The sequence below is a fragment of the Pipra filicauda genome, unplaced genomic scaffold (genome assembly GCF_003945595.2).
Source record: "Pipra filicauda isolate LSUMZ 115617 unplaced genomic scaffold, ASM394559v2 scaffold21_size4447388_pilon, whole genome shotgun sequence".
Lineage (NCBI taxonomy): Eukaryota > Metazoa > Chordata > Aves > Passeriformes > Pipridae > Pipra > Pipra filicauda.
The window spans coordinates 2,666,626-2,674,267 of NW_024104332.1; positions in this window are offsets into that span (position 1 = coordinate 2,666,626).

Below are 7,642 nucleotides of genomic sequence, written 5' to 3' on the forward strand. Positions count from 1 at the left end.
ACAAAGAACCCAAAATCTCTTTCTACACTTTCCATCAATAAGGGCAATGCTAAACCTCTGGGGGTGGGTGGTGACAGCAACTGGATTCCTAAGCTCGGACAACTCCAAAAAGGTTTAGAGTCAAACCATGGTATCATCATTCTATCAGCTCAATGTCATGCATGACCAGCAAGAATTTCTTAATAAAAGTGTGCCCAGGCACAAGCTAGGATCAGCACTGCCTGCCTATGAGTTTCCTTTTGGGCTTTGGGAGGTTGGTACAGACCTATGAATTTAAAGAATAATAATACAGCCCATAGTATCACACAGAGTAATTTCCTAGAATAAACAACAGCTCGGTGGGGCTGAGGCCCAAGGCAGGGATTTGCCTCTGGAGTAGCTCCTACAAAAATTACAGAAAAAGTTTATTATTATCATTGTGCTCCACAAGAGTCACAGTAACCCACAGCAGTACATAGCAGTGCCCAGGGCCCAACTTACTCATCCATAGCCCCATTTAAAAAAAAACAAAAACTGGGTTGCCTTGGAGTGGCATAAGGATGGATTTCAGTGGGAGGTGGCTGGATAACCCTCACAGCTCTGGAATGGCTGACCAGCTTTATTTGAGGGTGCAGAAACAGAGCAGCACGAGGAAGGCTGCAAAGAGGATGAAAAGGGATTGTGGGGTTTGTTGTTGCACCCTTCCCCAGAAGGAAACCAAGTAAGGAACTGCTTCCAGATGCCTGGCATTAATTTATTGCTTTGCTGTTTTTTCCTTTACACAGTGTCTGTTTTTCCCCCTTCTCTCCTTGTTTTTCTCTTATGGGAGTCAGATAAACAGCAACAGATTTAAGAAGCAAGAGCTGGCTGAGATACTCTGATTTCCAGCTCCTCTGGTAGAACTGTACACTAGCAAAACTTCACGGCTTAAAATATAGAAATATATGTATTTCAAGTTTAAGCTGGAGCAACTACATTACTAAATAGAAATATGACCTTATTAAAAAATAAAACTGAAATTTGAAGCCTTCTTTGCAACAGTAAGAAACGCAAAGGGTTTGGCAAAGACGAACACGCTGCAGCCCAGGCACTCCTGAGTGCATTCATTAGCATCAGTTCTATCCTCAAGTGCAATAGTCTCCCTCTAGGGACATGACACATCCCCCTATACCCATCTCAGCAGCCTACCTCTGTGAGCAGGGTGTGCCAGAGGAGGCACAGGGAGGATGAAAGCCCAGCTCAAACCATGCAGCATCTACTCCAGCCCCGGGGCAGAATTCAGCAGATCAACAAATCTGTATTTACGTTTCTAGGAGGAAAGATACTAAGTAGATAGTGTGGAGGCATTTAACTTCATAGTCTATGAGCTGCTGAGAAATCAATCTGTGTCTAAAACAAACAAGAGTATGTAGTGACAGGAGGGAATGGCTTCCAACTGACAGAGAGTAGGTTTAGACTGGACATGGGGAAGAAATTCTCCCCTGTGAGGGTGGTGAGACTCTGGCACAGGTTGCCCAGAGAAGTTGTGGCTGTCCCATCCCTGGAAATGTTCAAGGCCAGATTCGATGGACTGAGCAGATCCGAGCACCCTGGTCTAGTGGAAGGTGTCCCTGTCCATGGCAGCAGGCTGGAATGAGATGATCTTTAAGGGTCCTTCCAACCCAAGCTGTTCTATGATTCCATGAAATTCAGAAAAGAAAAATCAGAGCAAAGATCAGGAAAAAATGCAGAACACGTGTCATTTTTCCTTGTGTAGCAACTCTGCCAAAGATGCAGGGCCCATGTGTGCAGGAACATTTGTATTTTAGATACCATAAACCCCACTGGCACAGTAGGGAACAGCCTGTGTTAGGCTGTAAGCTTTAGGTGACATTATAATAAAAATCACCTTTCTCCTTTCAGTTTGCATGTTCTGCCAGACCCTTGAGATCACTGACCTGCAACAGTGTTCAGAGAAGGTGCAAGTTCACCCCATGCTTGGGGGACTTCCCATTGTCTTCCCAGTTCAGGCTGCCCAAGGGTCAGTGGGCTGTTGTTTATAAACCAGGGACTGTTGTTTATGGTCTGCTCCTGCCCATTCCAACTGAAAAAAGGTGCAAGTGTGACCGTATCTACTCAGGTTGTTCCTAAGAATAAAAATAGCTGAGACAAAAATACTTCTTTAGAACAGGTTTTTGTTTTCCTGAACCTTTCTTTAGCAATCTCAGGATTACATATGACTTAATTTGCACGTATACACTGCCTTAGAAAAACAAACACAAACCCACAAACCGAAAACAACCAAGCAACTCACCGAAAACAAAACCCTAAAATACTTCTTATATGGCTGTTACTAAAACCATAAAATCATTGACTTACAGAGTCATAAAAATGGGATTTATTGTACATTTCCTGTTCCAGCCAGGGTCTTGTTTCAGCTCCCTCAGGTACAAAAAACACAGGAGACTATTCTTTATTTTAATAATCTTTCAAGCTTCTCCATGGATGACTTGGAAGTAGCAAGGAAGAAGAAAAGGTTCTTTTAATTGCAGTCTTTCAGACTGCAATTTTTGGGGCTGTTTTTATTAGACGGCTCATTATTAACTGTCCCTTGCCCTCGGAGTCTGTATACCTCCTAGAATAAATTTTTTCATATTAATATTTCCTCACATTACCTGTCTTCTTGAAGTCCCAGCAAAAAAAGAAAAACATATTTGCCCAGTGTTTTGCATCCATCTTATGGGTAAAATTAATAGTATGGCTAGGAAAATATGCTGCTTTATCTTTGAATATCAAGAAGCCTAACTAACATGCATTTCAAAGACAAAACTATGCCAATTCTGTTCAATATTGCATATTACAGGCTTTCAGTCTGTGCACACAGAAACACATACCTCTCCCATAGCAGTCTCATTTTGCAGGCTGATTTTGTTTGCTGCTTGGGATTTTTCCCAGATTTTTGTGGCCATGGCAGGGTTTACAGCTCCTCGATACTGAAGTTTGCTACCTGCAATGCTGATTTTCCACCTGGACATTGCAACATGGATCAGTGTTCCCGCATATTTACTGAAAGTGGTACGTGCTTCTCGGAGCACTCGGCCATTCTGAGGGCACCTAGAGCAGAAGACACAAAGCTGAACTTCCTGATGTGTCTTTACCACCCTCCCTGAATCCTTCCAGCTCACTTTCAGTGCAATATATTGTGCAAACCTGAGCCGAGAGGTTCCAGTGGAGGAGAAGGGCTGCTCTTCCTTGTTTAGCTGGAATTACAATGCCCACAGCTCTCCTGACTCCACGGTTTAGCAAGCATCAAGTACAGCAAGTACATCAAGTACAGAACTCCCATCTTTTCCTTTGGGACAGCACATCTTAAATTTGGAGGCAGTAAAGGCACAGTTAGTTGGGCAGTACCCAGGGTCATGGACATAGGACTGGGAAAGCATTTGCCCGTGTTTCAGAGCAAAGTAGCTCCATTTTCACTTAATTCCCCTGTTCCTCATAGTTCTGTGTTCATACACCAGTTCCCCTGGGGCAAAGACAAAGAATGATTACAGTCACTTAACTGTACTGACTGAGATGTAATTAGTGTCCTGAAGGCAGTTCTTGCTCTTGCTTAGGTGGGGGGACCTGCTGCTGCATGAGAGGGGACACCGGGGAGGATGCTCAGCTGCTTTGCTTCCCAGCAGACAGTTTTTTCCTTTTTTTTTGTTTAAACTCTTGTTCACGAGTTTATGACACCCGAGATAGCCTCTGTGGTAGCATTATGTATAGATATTATAGATATTCCATTTCAATGCATTCAGTTCATTATTCCAATGTGACAAACTGTTGTACCCTATTACGATGCCCATGCATGTAACAGAAAATACATCCTTCCCTCCCACCCTGGCCCTGCTAGAGACACAACAGCATCCACTGAGCCCTCTCCAAGCTACAATTACCTCCAGATGGAGTGTTTTAAAAAAAAACAAACAAAAACAAACAACCCTGCAAAGTTCTATAATGCCCTATACATTATGCAGCACTTCTAGTCTGGCCACTGCAGAAATAATTTGAGAGGTATGGCTTAAAGGCCATAACCACTCAGAATTTAATTCTATTAAACCATAAATTTACTATTTCAGATTTACAACCTCTCTGGTTGTATGGCCAGAGCCTGCCTCTGTTGCTGCTTACCCAGATTTATTAGCAGTGTCCAGCAGCATTAAGCACCGAATCCCACCCGTGCCTAAAAATAAGCCCTGCACAAACAGCTGAGTTTTGCAGTCCCAGCCTAATATCGCCAGGTGTTGAAACTCAGACTCACCGCTCGTTTCAGGGGGAGCTCACTGGGTTTGATGTGCCCCAGGATAAAGCATTACCTGTAACTAGAAGCCAAACCAGTTTGTGTGTATTTTTATCGTGTTTTTAGCCGCTACCGGTAGGATCACGAAGGGCTCTGTATGGAAACCTCACACCAAATGTAGGAGAAGAAACACTGCCTTTCCTGACAGCTTCTGCTGACACACACCTGCAGAGCCCCGCAAGCAGCAGACGCTCTAGAAAGTTGAAAACTATGAAACTGTAAGAACAATTTCACATTAAGGAGCCCACCCAGACACACAGAAGTTTTTAACTCTCCCAGGGGAAGGTTCCCAGCCGCCTCAGGGGAACGCCTCGCTCGCCCCTCGCTCCCTCAGACCTGGACAGAGGGAGCACACATGGCCGCTTTCCACGGGGGTAGCTCCTGGGTGCTTATTTTTAAACTTCACAACTCAGCTCCTCATCTCATTTCTGATTTATTGAAAAGATTTTAAATGGGGCAGAGTTGCTGAGGCTGCGGCTGCTGCTGTGACTTTGTGAGGGTGTTCCATGCTTTGCCACTTTATTTTTACTTCCATGAGAGATATCAATAAGGGGAGAAATAGGTGTGGAAAGATACTCAAAAATTAAGGAAGAGCTGGTGGTCTATAAGTATAAATCCACAAATTAGTTAAGTGTGAAGCCATTAGACATTAATAACCCACAGCCTAAAGTAGATCTTGTTCTTCTTTCAGCCCTTTGCAGCAGTCCACAGCATTCAGTATGTCCAGTGATTGACAGGACCTTCAAAGTATGCACCAGGCCATACTAAAGCTCTTCCCTCCCCCCTAAAACATGATTTGGGGAATATTTTGGGAACTTGGGGACTTTCAGATCATAGTTCTTCATCCCACGCACACTTCAGTTGTGGCAGAATAAAATTTATGCCCAGGACATTAACATGCTTATCTCTCTCCAGTTGTATTCTCATGATATTAAGTATTTACTTTTAACTAAGATTTTTAAAAAAAAAAAAAAGTTAAAAAATAGGGTGAGGGGGTTGAGAACTAAATGTTTAAAGTTGCTTTACCTCTCTACTCAACAACCTTCCATAGCTCAAGTGAAACAGGAAAAAGCTAGTGGCATTTTCCCAGGAAATATTTATAGGTTTTAAGTGTGGCCATTTCGCTGTCCCTCCCCTAGTATTGCTTTCACAAGATCCATAAAACTAACCTCCCAACAGGCTTTTCTCAGGCTAGGGCATGTTGTTTGGGTTTTTCTCCCCCACGTTTATAGACTGTTCCTACAATGCCACTGCTTTTTTCCCCTCCCTGACGCTACAGGCTTGCTTACTAAAATTGGAAACACATATCCTTTTTTAGCAGTGTAGCTCACAAGCATACATACAAATATTTGCCAGTTTAACTGGGCAGGAATAAACCTGATCAAGGTTTTGTGACTTAGAAAAGCTAGTGTATTTTCCCTGCTCACCAAGGATTAATGAAATACTCGATGAGCCTGTCCTCTGTTCGCAGGGCAGTCAGTCACCACGTTGGAATCATTAGAATACAAGTTTAGAAAAAGTTATTTGCCAGTACCATGGGATTTTTTACTGGGAGCTTTCCTTAGGGAGAAGGCATTGCCTGCATTGCATCCCAGCTCCAATGCTTTTGCAAACTACTCGTGCTCTCACAGCCCCGTCCTGCTTGACTCAGGGTTTTAAAATGGCCCTCAGTGGTTATCACTGCCTTTAATTTCCCTCTCCCCTGCACTCTGGGGTCACTGAGTCCTTAACAGCATGTATACCTAGCAGCTGGAGTCCAGGGACCTCAGTGTTACACCAGAGGCTATGCCCTTACTCGCAGTTCTGTCCCCATCTCCTACCTGCAAAATTACGACACCAATACACAACTTCTCTTCTTTACCACTCGGATCTTCTGCCAGCAACTGGGATTTTGAGAAGCTCTGAGGTGATGTTGGTTTAAAATGCTCCAAGATCCTCCTTGAGAGGCATCTGATACCTATGGCAAATGTGCTAAGTGTCAGCTCTGCCAACAAAATCCACTACCACCAGATGAAGAGACATTTAAAACAAATTAACTCTGATTCCACACACTCCTTAGCAAAGGGCTGTGACCACTTTCAACCAGTGCCTGCCCCACCATGGATTAGCCAGCGAACAATTAGTATTATATGATAAAATTCAGATACATTTTAACTGTCTTTTTGCTGGTTTCCCTCTGAGCTTTTACTAGATAAAAGTTAAAATATTTTCTTAGCACTTAATCAAAAACTGGTACAAAAACAGCAGTGCAATTATTCCCTTAATAAAGTTACCTCTAAAGGAAGTACCACAGGCTCAGCCCTCTGATTTGTTATCCAAAATAAAAAACTGCTGAGATGAACATTTTCACTTAACTGACCACTCAGCATCATTCCTGACATCTTCCACTTTAGACATACATGGAACTAAATCTAAACATCACACACCAGTATCTCTAGTGTTTCATAACAGGCACGAGAGAGTTGGTCCTGTCCAGTTCTGCTGACTCGGTCTTGGCAAACATGCTCATAGTAAGACACCTCGAAGTTTGACACTTGCAAGGATCCTTTATTTACAAATGATCCCAAAGCCAGGTAAGTTTGCTTCACATGGAGTGTGGAATAAAGAAGACACTTCAGGTGAAATTTTTAAATGCAATTCTGAAGTCTCTGAGAGATAATACAGATTTAACCCACAAAGTATCAAAGGACTTCAGAGTCATAAAATGTAATCAGAGTCACTGAGCAATGTCCTTCCAATATTCTCTGAGCACTCTGTCACAAGCACTTTCCTCTCTTACCTCCCTTTTCTCTTTAGTCCTCTTCTGTATCACCATGATTAGTATAATCTTAATTTACAGTGCATTCGTTGTTTTACTTCTCTTTCTTTCATGTGACTATGCAAGGAATGGTTTCATTGTTGCTGAGTTCGTGTCCTTGCTGTTGTTAAAAAGACAATTGACTTTCTATTAGGAAATAATCCTGCTCTTGCCAAACACAAGACTTCTGTTTTCTGCACTGGCTGCCCGCCGAGGTTCCCTCAAATTTAGCCAGACTCAAAGGCAAGGGCAGGGAGCACAAGAAGAGTTTGCAGGTAACCTGAAATAAAGCCTTTCCCATATTCCAGTTGCAACCTGAAGTGAGTCCTGACAAGACATGACAGTATGTGGTTAGTGGACAATGAACTGGATTTATGACCATCAGTGTTTAAAACACTCAGCTGTAACAGCTTTGCAGCTCACACCTGGACTCACAGGTGCCAGTCTAGTTTTTTTATTATTTACCTTTGTTTTTGTGAAAAGGTATTTTGTAAGATTACTATGATCATGAGCAAGGCAATAGCCTGGAAGCCTACACAAGA